We start from the raw sequence: 12,327 nt of genomic DNA, 5'->3' as shown, positions 1-12,327 counted from the left end.
TTATTTAATGTTCCAGAGGTACGGAGCTGATGATCACATCATTATTTAATGTTCCAGAGGTACAGAGCTGTGATGATCACATCATTATTTAATGTTCCAGAGGTACAGAGCTGTGATGATCACATCATTATTTAATGTTCCAGAGGTACAGAGCTGTGATGATCACATCATTATTTAATGTTCCAGGTCCACTGTACGGCGAGGTACGGAGCTGTGATGATCACATCATTATTTAATGTTCCAGAGGTACAGAGCTGTGATGATCACATCATTATTTAATGTTCCAGAGGTACAGAGCTGATGATCACATCATTATTTAATGTTCCAGAGGTACAGAGCTGTGATGATCACATCATTATTTAATGTTCCAGAGGTACAGAGCTGATGATCACATCATTATTTAATGTTCCAGAGGTACGGAGCTGATGATCACATCATTATTTAATGTTCCAGGTCCACTGTACGGCGAGGTACGGAGCTGTGATGATCACATCATTATTTAATGTTCCAGAGGTACGGAGCTGATGATCACATCATTATTTAATGTTCCAGGTCCACTGTACGGCGAGGTACGGAGCTGTGATGATCACATCATTATTTAATGTTCCAGAGGTACAGAGCTGATGATCACATCATTATTTAATGTTCCAGGTCCACTGTACGGCGAGGTACGGAGCTGTGATGATCACATCATTATTTAATGTTCCAGAGGTACAGAGCTGATGATCACATCATTATTTAATGTTCCAGGTCCACTGTACGGCGAGGTACGGAGCTGATGATCACATCATTATTTAATGTTCCAGAGGTACAGAGCTGTGATGATCACATCATTATTTAATGTTCCAGAGGTACGGAGCTGATGATCACATCATTATTTAATGTTCCAGAGGTACAGAGATGATGATCACATCATTATTTAATGTTCCAGAGGTACAGAGCTGATGATCACATCATTATTTAATGTTCCAGAGGTACAGAGCTGATGATCACATCATTATTTAATGTTCCAGAGGTACAGAGCTGTGATGATCACATCATTATTTAATGTTCCAGAGGTACGGAGCTGATGATCACATCATTATTTAATGTTCCAGAGGTACAGAGCTGTGATGATCACATCATTATTTAATGTTCCAGGTCCACTGTACGGCGAGGTACGGAGCTGATGATCACATCATTATTTAATGTTCCAGAGGTACAGAGCTGTGATGATCACATCATTATTTAATGTTCCAGAGGTACGGAGCTGATGATCACATCATTATTTAATGTTCCAGAGGTACGGAGCTGATGATCACATCATTATTTAATGTTCCAGAGGTACAGAGCTGTGATGATCACATCATTATTTAATGTTCCAGAGGTACAGAGATGATGATCACATCATTATTTAATGTTCCAGAGGTACAGAGCTGTGATGATCACATCATTATTTAATGTTCCAGAGGTACGGAGCTGATGATCACATCATTATTTAATGTTCCAGAGGTACAGAGATGATGATCACATCATTATTTAATGTTCCAGAGGTACGGAGCTGATGATCACATCATTATTTAATGTTCCAGAGGTACAGAGCTGATGATCACATCATTATTTAATGTTCCAGAGGTACGGAGCTGATGATCACATCATTATTTAATGTTCCAGAGGTACAGAGCTGATGATCACATCATTATTTAATGTTCCAGAGGTACGGAGCTGATGATCACATCATTATTTAATGTTCCAGAGGTACAGAGATGATGATCACATCATTATTTAATGTTCCAGAGGTACGGAGCTGATGATCACATCATTATTTAATGTTCCAGAGGTACAGAGCTGATGATCACATCATTATTTAATGTTCCAGAGGTACGGAGCTGATGATCACATCATTATTTAATGTTCCAGAGGTACAGAGCTGATGATCACATCATTATTTAATGTTCCAGAGGTACAGAGCTGATGATCACATCATTATTTAATGTTCCAGGTCCACTGTACGGCGAGGTACGGAGCTGTGATGATCACATCATTATTTAATGTTCCAGAGGTACAGAGCTGATGATCACATCATTATTTAATGTTCCAGGTCCACTGTACGGCGAGGTACGGAGCTGTGATGATCACATCATTATTTAATGTTCCAGAGGTACAGAGCTGATGATCACATCATTATTTAATGTTCCAGGTCCACTGTACGGCGAGGTACGGAGCTGATGATCACATCATTATTTAATGTTCCAGAGGTACGGAGCTGATGATCACATCATTATTTAATGTTCCAGAGGTACAGAGCTGATGATCACATCATTATTTAATGTTCCAGAGGTACAGAGCTGATGATCACATCATTATTTAATGTTCCAGAGGTACAGAGCTGATGATCACATCATTATTTAATGTTCCAGAGGTACAGAGCTGATGATCACATCATTATTTAATGTTCCAGAGGTACAGAGCTGATGATCACATCATTATTTAATGTTCCAGAGGTACAGAGCTGATGATCACATCATTATTTAATGTTCCAGAGGTACAGAGCTGATGATCACATCATTATTTAATGTTCCAGAGGTACAGAGCTGTGATGATCACATCATTATTTAATGTTCCATCGCAGAGTCTGTGGCTGATAGGAGTATTTTAGCACCCAAACCTCAGTAGTGGGGGGGGGGGGGGGGGGGGGTGTCGCATAGGAATATTTTAGCATAATGGAGAATCATTTCCTGGTCCATGGTAGGGGGCGGGACTGCGACGCTCTATACAGTCATGTGCTCAAGACGGATCTGTCCCATATTTCATATTCCATCCTGGTTTGCTAACGTAGCATGCAGTTTATGTGAAATCTTTCACATACTTTCCTACTAGGCTGAGGGATATATCCCACCCTTTTCACATTGGCCTGTTATAGCTTGTGGACAGACACAAAAAATGAGGGTCTAGTGCCTCAAAATTATTCTTCTACATTTCCAAATGTGTAGACTTTTGAGAGTGTAACATGAAACCAAATGGACGCCTAAAGGTCCAAGGTACCAACTCTCCATCATTTAGCTGGGGACCACCTGGAACCCTCTGAAGGACCACTGGTGGTCCTATGTACATTCTATTATCTCCTTCTCTATCATCTGTTGGTATGGCAACCTCACCATTAAAGAGAAAAATTCTCTTAGAAGTATTGTGAAAACTGCCTCCAAAATTATTCAGTTGGAGAGCCTCGATCCTTTCTACAATAGACAGCTGCTCATGAAGGCCAGGCCATTCGGCAGGATAATGAAGGCCAGGGCCATTCGGCAGGATAATGCCCACCCACTCGAGTCAGAGTACAGGCTGTTGCCATCGGGCCGTCGTCTGGGCGCCCCTGCTGTCAAGAACAACAGATATAAGCACTCCTTTGTCCCTGCCTCGATTCGTGCAGTCAACGCTGCCAGTAACATGTAATGTGATGATGATGATGCTGAAACAAGCACTTTATGACGGCACTTTATATCCTAGCACTTTTTTGAATGTAGCCTCTCTTTTTTTTATCTTTCTATTCTATTGTATCTTCTATACCACTAGATACGACCAGACCTCTGTTTATTGTATTGTTTGTATGTGTGAAACCACTACTGTTGCTGTAAACACAATTGCCCTTCTGGGACATTAATCAAAACCTTGAACCTTGGTCCCCGGACCACTGGTTGAGAACCACTGCTCGCTCCATTTGGACTTGAGAGCTAAATGGTGCAGTTATTCACCCATTCACGCACGCACGCACGCACACACACGCACGCACGCACGCACGCACGCACACACCAGAGATTAAAATAGGGTACATTTTTCATCCCAAAACGCAGTTTATAGTTAAGACAACGACGACTGTACTCTACGATAGTACTATTTTTATTCTAGTTTATTTTGCTAGCTTTAGTTATAATAATCATTTCTTCTTCTGTTTTCTACATGAATAATATAACCACATTATAACCATATAAAATTAAATGGAAGTTAAATGCTGCAATTTGTAAAAAATGGCAAAATATGACTCCTAACGTCGTTGAAGTGGGACTCATAAAATGTCCCTGGGACTAATTTCTAAAAGACCATCCCTGCATCCTAGGACTCATTACATTGAAAACCTATTTACATCACTGACGCACACACGCATGCACGCACGCACGCACGCACGCACGCACGCACGCACCCCCGAAACCATGCAAGGCACCAACCTCCACCTAGACATTTTGTAGAACCTGGCCTCAGTCCTACAGTGTTAACTCGTAGAACGCTACGCTATCGCCCTCTGGTGATAGTTCACGGTACGCCAACCATTCACTGTCAATGTATTGCAGTCAAAGATGGTCTATGTATGAAGATGAAGATGGGCCAACTTCAGTCAAAGATGGTCCATGTATGAAGATGGGCCAACTTCAGTCAAAGATGGTCTATGTATGAAGATGAAGATGGGCCAACTTCATTGGAGCCACTAGAGGCGAAATGGTACACAAATCCTACAAATGGTCTCCTAAATGTAGTAGGCGTGGTTTCCTTCTCCCCGACCCCCCCCCCTACACTGACAGTCATGTGGAGCATTGAGAGCATTATATGTAAAATGCCATGATTCCCATTTCCCAAATCAGCCCCCATCAACGAAGAGTCTAAGACAGTTATGTAAAAATATAATATTAAGCATTGGAACACACATTTTATTCCCCTTTTAATATGAACACTGATATCTGTGGCCAGCCAGTGGAAATCGTGCCCAGCTATAAATACCTGGGCACGATTATTGACAGCAAACTGAAATTTGATATAAACACCGACATGCTGTGTAAGAAGGGCCAGCAACGCCTTTTTTGCCTAAGGAAACTAGCCAGGTTTAATGTCGACAGAGACCTGATGAAACTGTTTTACAGTGCCTATGTACATTCTATTATCTCCTTCTCTATCATCTGTTGGTACGGCAACCTCGCCATTAAAGAGAAAAATTATCTTAGAAGTATTGTGAAAACTGCCTCCAAAATTACTGGCATTCAGTTGGAGAGCCTCGATCCTTTTTACAATAGACAGCTGCTCATGAAGGCCAGGGCCATTCGGCAGGATAATGCCCACCCACTCGAGTCAGAGTACAGGCTGTTGCCATCGGGCCGTCGTCTGGGCGCCCCCGCTGTCAAAAACAACAGATATAAGCACTCCTTTGTTCCCGCCTCGATTCATGCAGTCAATGCTGCCAGTAATCATGTAATGTGATGACGATGATGCTGAAATATGCACTTTATGCGGCACTTTATATATTATATCTTATATCTTGGCCCTTTTTTGCCTCTCTTATTTTGTATCTCTTATTCTTTTACCTGCAATAGATGCGACCAGACCTCTGTTTATGCCATGGTGTCTCTTGTCTGTTGTCCTGTATTGTTTAGTATTGTTTGTATGTCTGAAACCACTACTGTTGCTGTAAACACAATTGCCCTTCTGGGACATTAATAAAGACCTTGAACCTTGAACCTTGTCCATTCATTTCACTTTATAATATTCACATATTGTCATCTTAAATATGGGGTCAGAGCCCCCTATGTGTCGTCCGTCAAATTGCAGATGGACAGAGAGAGGCTTCCTGACTCATCTCAAATCTCGCGAGAGTTTGTTGCTGGGATAAAGAAATGTCATTAACAAAGTAGATTTTCTCCTGATTTGTCTCGCTAAAAGAAGCCATTTTTAGTATGAATATCTTGTAAATATTGTGTGCCTTGTGATGATTGGGTCCAGTATTTAGTTCAGTGACCATGTAGTTAAGGAATGGTTCAGAAGCTGTGTTCACGTTCACTCTCCCATTGGAAATGAATAGACTCCAACATTCTTCCTGTCTCCCAATAATGTTACCGCCCACCTCACGCAGATACGGGAAGTAAAGCAAAGATGGCCTCTCTTGCTAATTTTCCTCTTGGTTACTGTGTAGACGAAGACACTGCCTCGCCGACAGACCAAAACACTAATGGTTACTGTGTAGACGAAGACACTGCCTCTCCGACAGACCAAAACACTAATGGTTACTGTGTAGACGAAGACACTGCCTCGCCGACAGACCAAAACACTAATGGTTACTGTGTGAAAAATAGCAGATCTACAAGCTCATAGCGCGCCACCGAGTGGCGCGCTATGAGCTTGTGGGTCTGCTATTTTTGTGAAAATCGTGAAAATGTGACGCAAATCTGGAATATATATTTTTTATATTTTATTATTATATTTTATATTTTATATTTTATATTTTTTTAACTCAAACCGTTGCTTCCCCGGAACAACATATTTTCAGATGTGGGTCGGAGGCCAATTACATATAATTTTTGGGGTCCTTGACATGAAATATTGAGCACCACTGATATAGAAACATATAGGTATTTCAGAAAACTGGAGGATTTAGAAGACATTTTTTTTTATTTCGACGTCAGGCCTAAATGAGTTGATCAGGATGTTCTAGTGCTGCCGGAATTGTCCAAAAATTACATTCGGATATTCGTTTTAAAAACCCACGTGGATTCGAGCAATTCGACCCATTCGGATTTCGTTTCCGATTCGGGGCCATTCGGATCTTTTAATAATTATATTTACACCAATACAACCTGAGACAGAACATTTAAGATCGCATTGCTGGCGCAACTCTCTCTCTCCGCGCATTGGCGCTGCTGAAAACCGAGTTGGAACACAACGCATGCATTCTCCCTTCTCCCATAAAACTTCACGGCACGGAGGCAGTATTAATTCACAGAACAGAACACGGCATTGCTGCTGCTGCCGGACCGGCGCCGCAGTTCATCCTTACGCATTTTATTTATCTTTTTATAATTTCCTGAAGGATAAAGTCGCTTCATGATTGAAGATTGATGAGTGATAGATCTGTGTGTTGTTGTCTAAAAATATACTCTCCCGTCCGTCCGAAACAACACAACACAGCAAAATAAGTTTCGGTGTAGGCCAGGCCTGTCTCTGATTCTGATCACTAGGTACGCTGTTGACGGAAGATTTCACCCTTCTGAGCAGCGTACACTCACTGCGCAAATAACTTAAAAGGCCCCGCCCGCCCTGTGCTCACCGTTATTTGCGCACCGTCCATACGCAAATAACGTAGTGCGCTCTTTGCCGACTTTGCGCAGGGCGGGCGGGGGCCTTTTGTGAATCGGAACTACGCAGCCTGCGTAGTCTGCATTTAGGAAGAGTGCGAGGCAGCTGATTTATTCTTCAATGTATGCCGGTGTCGGCGTGTCGCGTGGCAAATATAACTAATCTACAAGCTCACAACGCTTACCCACGGAACCGTCTCGCGAAAACTTGCACAGCATTTTTTTTGTTTTTTTAATTCGAATCTTAATTTTATATATTCAGTTATTAATTTATTTTTTTGATTCGAAAATTCGTTCGAATATGGAATATTGGTTGGCAGCTCTAGGATGTTCAGTTGAAGCTCTAGGATGGCTCTAGGATGGCTCTAGGTTGGCTCTAGGTTGGCAGCTCTAGGATGTTCAGTTGAAGCGTACCTCTATCCTCAGGTGGACGTGGTTCTGCTCGTCCAGCTCCAGCCCCCCCGCGGTGTCCGGCTCCTGGTTGAGGGGCTGGTAGTAATAGCCCCCTCCTCCCCCCTCTGGGTCCTCCCCCTCCGCGTCCTCCCCGCTCCACTCCTCCCCTCCTCCTCCGCCCTCCGGGGGCAGCGCTGCGTCCACCGGCTGATCCTGGACCAGGTCGTCGTCGCAGTTCGGAAGGATTCTCTCCGGACCCATGATGGTGATGATGACCGCTAACCGCTAGCCGCCGCCGTCGTCCGATGATGGACTACAGCTCCCACAAAGCCCTGGAACATTACAGTTATTATTAGCTGATGGACTACAACTCCCACAAGCCCTGGAACATCCCATGTTATTAGCTAAAAGCTGATGGACTACAACTCCCACAGGCCCTGAAATTACATCACGTCATTAGCTGATGGACTACAACTCCCACAGGCCCTGAAATTACATCACGTCATTAGCTGTTGGACTACAGCTCCCACAAGCCCTGAGACATCATGCTATTAAGTTTATCAACAAATTAGCCAAATTCCAATACCCCAAATCTCGGTCACTCCAGCATGGTGGTGTTACGGTGACATTGGTGACCTGCTGAAATATGTGGCAATCGTGTAGACAATGTCATAATGTCAGTGTCCGAATGTAAATCGCTGCAGTTTGTTTATCATTAGCAGAGTTCAACCGAGCGGTATTCAGGCCACGTATTTAAGACCTCAACGTAAGTTCAAGTTGTGTGAAGTCCACTATATGGTCACATATTCCACTGTAACACCGCCAGGCTGGAGTGAACGAGTGTGACTGAGTGAGCGAGTGGCCTTTGAGACCTGGAACGCATCTGTGTCACCTTTATAGCTTTTAACCACTTTAACCATTATTTTTAAACTTTAGCTGTTGAAAAATAGCAGATCTACAAGCTCGTAGTGTGGCACAGAGTGCCATGAACGCAAGTCCAGGGGAATCTCAGTCCGAATGCTTTGATGATATTTGGAATGTATCGATGTCACTTCAGTTTAACCCATTCTGGGCAGGAACCCCTTTTGGTGTTTTAAGCATTGTTATAATTTAGCTATTGAAAAAGAGCAGATCTACAAGCTCATAGCGCGGCACCGAGTGCCGCGCTACGAGGTTGTAGGTCTGCTATTTTTGAAAAATCGTGAAAATGTGGCGCAAACCTTTGAATATATATTTCAGAGCGGACATTTTTAACAAAAATATTAGCTTCTGGGGGGGTCCCTGGAACTACATACTTTGAGATGGGGGTCCGTGGCCCAATAGAGATAATTCTGGGGGTCCTTGACATGAAAAAGGTTGAGCACCACTGACATAGAAACATGTTTTTTTCAGAAAGATGTTAGGATTTAGAAGCCTTTTTTGAATCGACCTCAGTCCAAAATGGGTTAACCACTTAGACCCTACATGGGCAACTGGCGGCCCGCGGGCCACATGCGGCAGAGCCATCTAATAGAAGAGCTGCGACATTGAGGGGGCAGAAACCGAGCGTTCGAGCGATGTTCATGCAGCCTGAACTGGGACAAGCTGGAGTTGGAAATACATTGATTTCAACGAGGGCGGCGCAAATAAGAGCGATTTTAAGCATGTGTGCAACATGACAACTGTTTTAAAGTGTTGTACAGTGACAACTAAAGTCTCTGTGATGTTTATGTTGTATTATTACTACAAAACAATCTAAAATAAAAGCTGGGCTGTTGCCCTGAGTCCAATGCATTGCTGCCTACTTCTGGTCCAGGACTTGTCCCAGTTGGTTGTCCCCATTCTCAATAGAAGTCTATGTAGGAGAGCCTCCATTGGACTGAAGCCCCATGAAGTGAACGGAGTTTGTGTAACTCTGGGGGCGGCGGTGGCTCAGGGGTAGAGTGGCTGGATGGTAACCGCAAGGTTGCCTGTTCGAACCCGGGCTCTCCCAGAGTTAGTGTCAAAGTGTCCTTGAGCAAGACACTGAACCCCTAATTGCTCCTGATGTGTTAGTTGCACACGTCCCAATTTAAAGTAAACTCTTCTCCCGTTCTGGCTCCAAAACTATGGAACGTACTTCCCACTTCCCATTACAGTCAGAACTACAGACTCACTCCCAATCTTCCGCCGTAGTCTGAAAACCCACCTCTTCAGACTCCATCATGTCCCGACGACCTTACAGGCGTATGCAAAGGCTAAACATTGTATGTAGACTTAGCACTCTATATACGCATAGTTTCATTATATAGAAATTCCACTGTTAGGTTCTTAGCTTATGTATGATTCTTGATGACTATTTTTATGTATTGTGATGTATCACCATGTGTTGTTCTTGCTTACTGTAAATCGCTCTGGATTAAGAGTGTCTGATAAATGCATACATTTGTAAATTGATACCAAATCTCTTCACCAAAAATAGCCGATCTACAAGCTCACAACCTGCCGCAACATAACGTTGGGAGCTTGTAGCGCTGCTATTTTTGGTGAATGTTCCCACCAGAACAGGGAGGGTTTGATTCATGTGGTCAAGTATAAAAGCTTTTGTATTATTTTTTGTATGTTGACAATCCATTTTCGATAATCATGCTATAGATAATCATGTTATTGTTTTGTTCTAGACCTTTTCTTTACACTAGTATGCAATCATGTTATCTGTAAATTATATGAATTGCATTCAAATAATTTTTTTTAAATGTTTTGTTGTCCACATGTTGAGGCCTCGTAAGCCCTTTGGGCATCTTGCCTAGCACTTTTTTTATTTATTTTCTACGTATCTTCCCTTCCGTAGGCTAATGTTTTTATTACTGTGCAAAATAAATCAAATCAAATCAAAATCAAATTGAGTATTTTCAATCTGTCGTTATGGAAACATGAGAGATTCCTCTGGGGAAATAGTTGCATGTTTACGTACGAATATAAATATAATATTGCAATATTTGAGGAAAAAAATGTCAGAATTGTTTCCATGTTGCTGATCTACAAGCTTACAACTCAGTGTCCATTTGGTTTCATTGTTACTTTCAACAGTTAAATTATTGTTAAACATCTGCATGACTTCATTTACAAGAAGTCTACACAATTAGATAATGTAGAATAATTGTTATTTTGATCAACGTTTGCCTGTTATCTCTCCTAATGGTACCAACATCAATACAGCATGGAATTATGGACTAAATCTGATCCAACGACAACAAAATATAATTCTTTAGTTTTGGGTCTGAGAGGCTAAATGTCATCAAATGGTGGTCCGTGGCTCAAATGGGTCTGAGAGGCTAAATGTCATCAAATGGTGGTCCGTGGCTCAAATGGGTCTGAGAGGCTAAATGTCATCAGATGGTGGTCCGTGGCTCAAATGGGTCTGAGAGGCTAAATGTCATCAAATGGTGGTCCGTGGCTCAAATGGGTCTGAGAGGCTAAATGTCATCAAATGGTGGTCCGTGGCTCAAATGGGTCTGAGAGGCTAAATGCCATCAAATGGTGGCCCGTGGCTCAAATGGGTCTGAGAGGCTAAATGCCATCAAATGGTGGTCCGTGGCTCAAATGGGTCTGAGAGGCTAAATGCCATCAAATGGTGGTCCGTGGCTCAAATGCAGAATAAATCAGTGGTTCCCAAACAAATTAATTTCAAGGACCCCCAAATTGACACGAATTAGGCCGTGGGCCCCCATTTGAAAAGACAAGAGAAGATTTTTACGGCACTATCAGTGATTCTCAACCCGTTTAATTTCAAGGACCCCTAGTTTGACATGCATGTTAGTCCAGACCCCCCATTTAATGGCATTTCTATCTCGAAGACCCCAATTTATATATTGTAAAATCAATGTTAATTTAACTCTGAGAGTGTACAAATGGAACCAAATGGACATGGACAGAGTACAGACCCATAAGGGTCAATTTGCTTCCATTTGTACACACTCAGAGTTACACACGCATAAGGGTCCATTTGGTTCCTAACTATAATTTAGCTGGGATTCCTGGGAACCCCCCGGAACTCCCTGAAGGACCCCTGGGGGTCCCCGGAACTCCCTGAAGGACCCCTGGGGGTCCCCGGACCTCCCGGAACTCCCTGAAGGACCCATGGGGGTCCGCGGACCTCCCGGAACTCCCTGAAGGACCCATGGGGGTCCGCGGACCTCCCGGAACTCCCTGAAGGACCCATGGGGGTCCGCGGACCACCAGGGGAACCACTGGAATAAACAACAATTTGGACCTTATGACGTGAAAAGGTTTGAAATGAAAACATTGTAACATTTAATGAGTGTAACTTGTCATTGATTGAACATTACTGTATTCACAGGATGTAGAATAGAATGATAGATTACAAACAAAAGTACAAATGACTAAATCTGCTACGATGATGATAAAAACCAGAAAAGACCTGTTTACATCAGGGTCCTCCATTTTCAATTCATCAGAAAACCACCGCATTACAACAACAATCCATTAAATAATGTAACGTGTCATTAAGGTCTTACCTGGAGGAGATTTATGAAAGCGTTTTATTATAATAATAATAATAATCCAGATTCACGCCGTCGAGTCTACAGTCTACAGCTGTTGAATGTTCAATGTTGTTGTTCCGGGTTAGGGGGGGGGTTACTTCCGCGTACGTCACTCACGTTACGTCGGCACGCACGCACGCTGCCGAGCTAGAATCATTGCGTGGGATCACAGATAATACATTTATGTATATTATTAATTATATTAACATAATATTATTCACAGTTTCCACCAATAGGAGAACTGGGTCATTCCTACTATTCGGTCATTTCGGTGCCATTTCAGCCTAGTAAACCTTTTCAAAACAAGATTATAATTATAATTA

This window comes from Electrona antarctica, assembly GCF_951216825.1.
Source record: "Electrona antarctica genome assembly, contig: SUPER_10_unloc_1, whole genome shotgun sequence".
Lineage (NCBI taxonomy): Eukaryota > Metazoa > Chordata > Actinopteri > Myctophiformes > Myctophidae > Electrona > Electrona antarctica.
The sequence above is the reverse complement of the archived record's forward strand: the minus strand, read 5'-3'. Positions refer to the sequence as shown.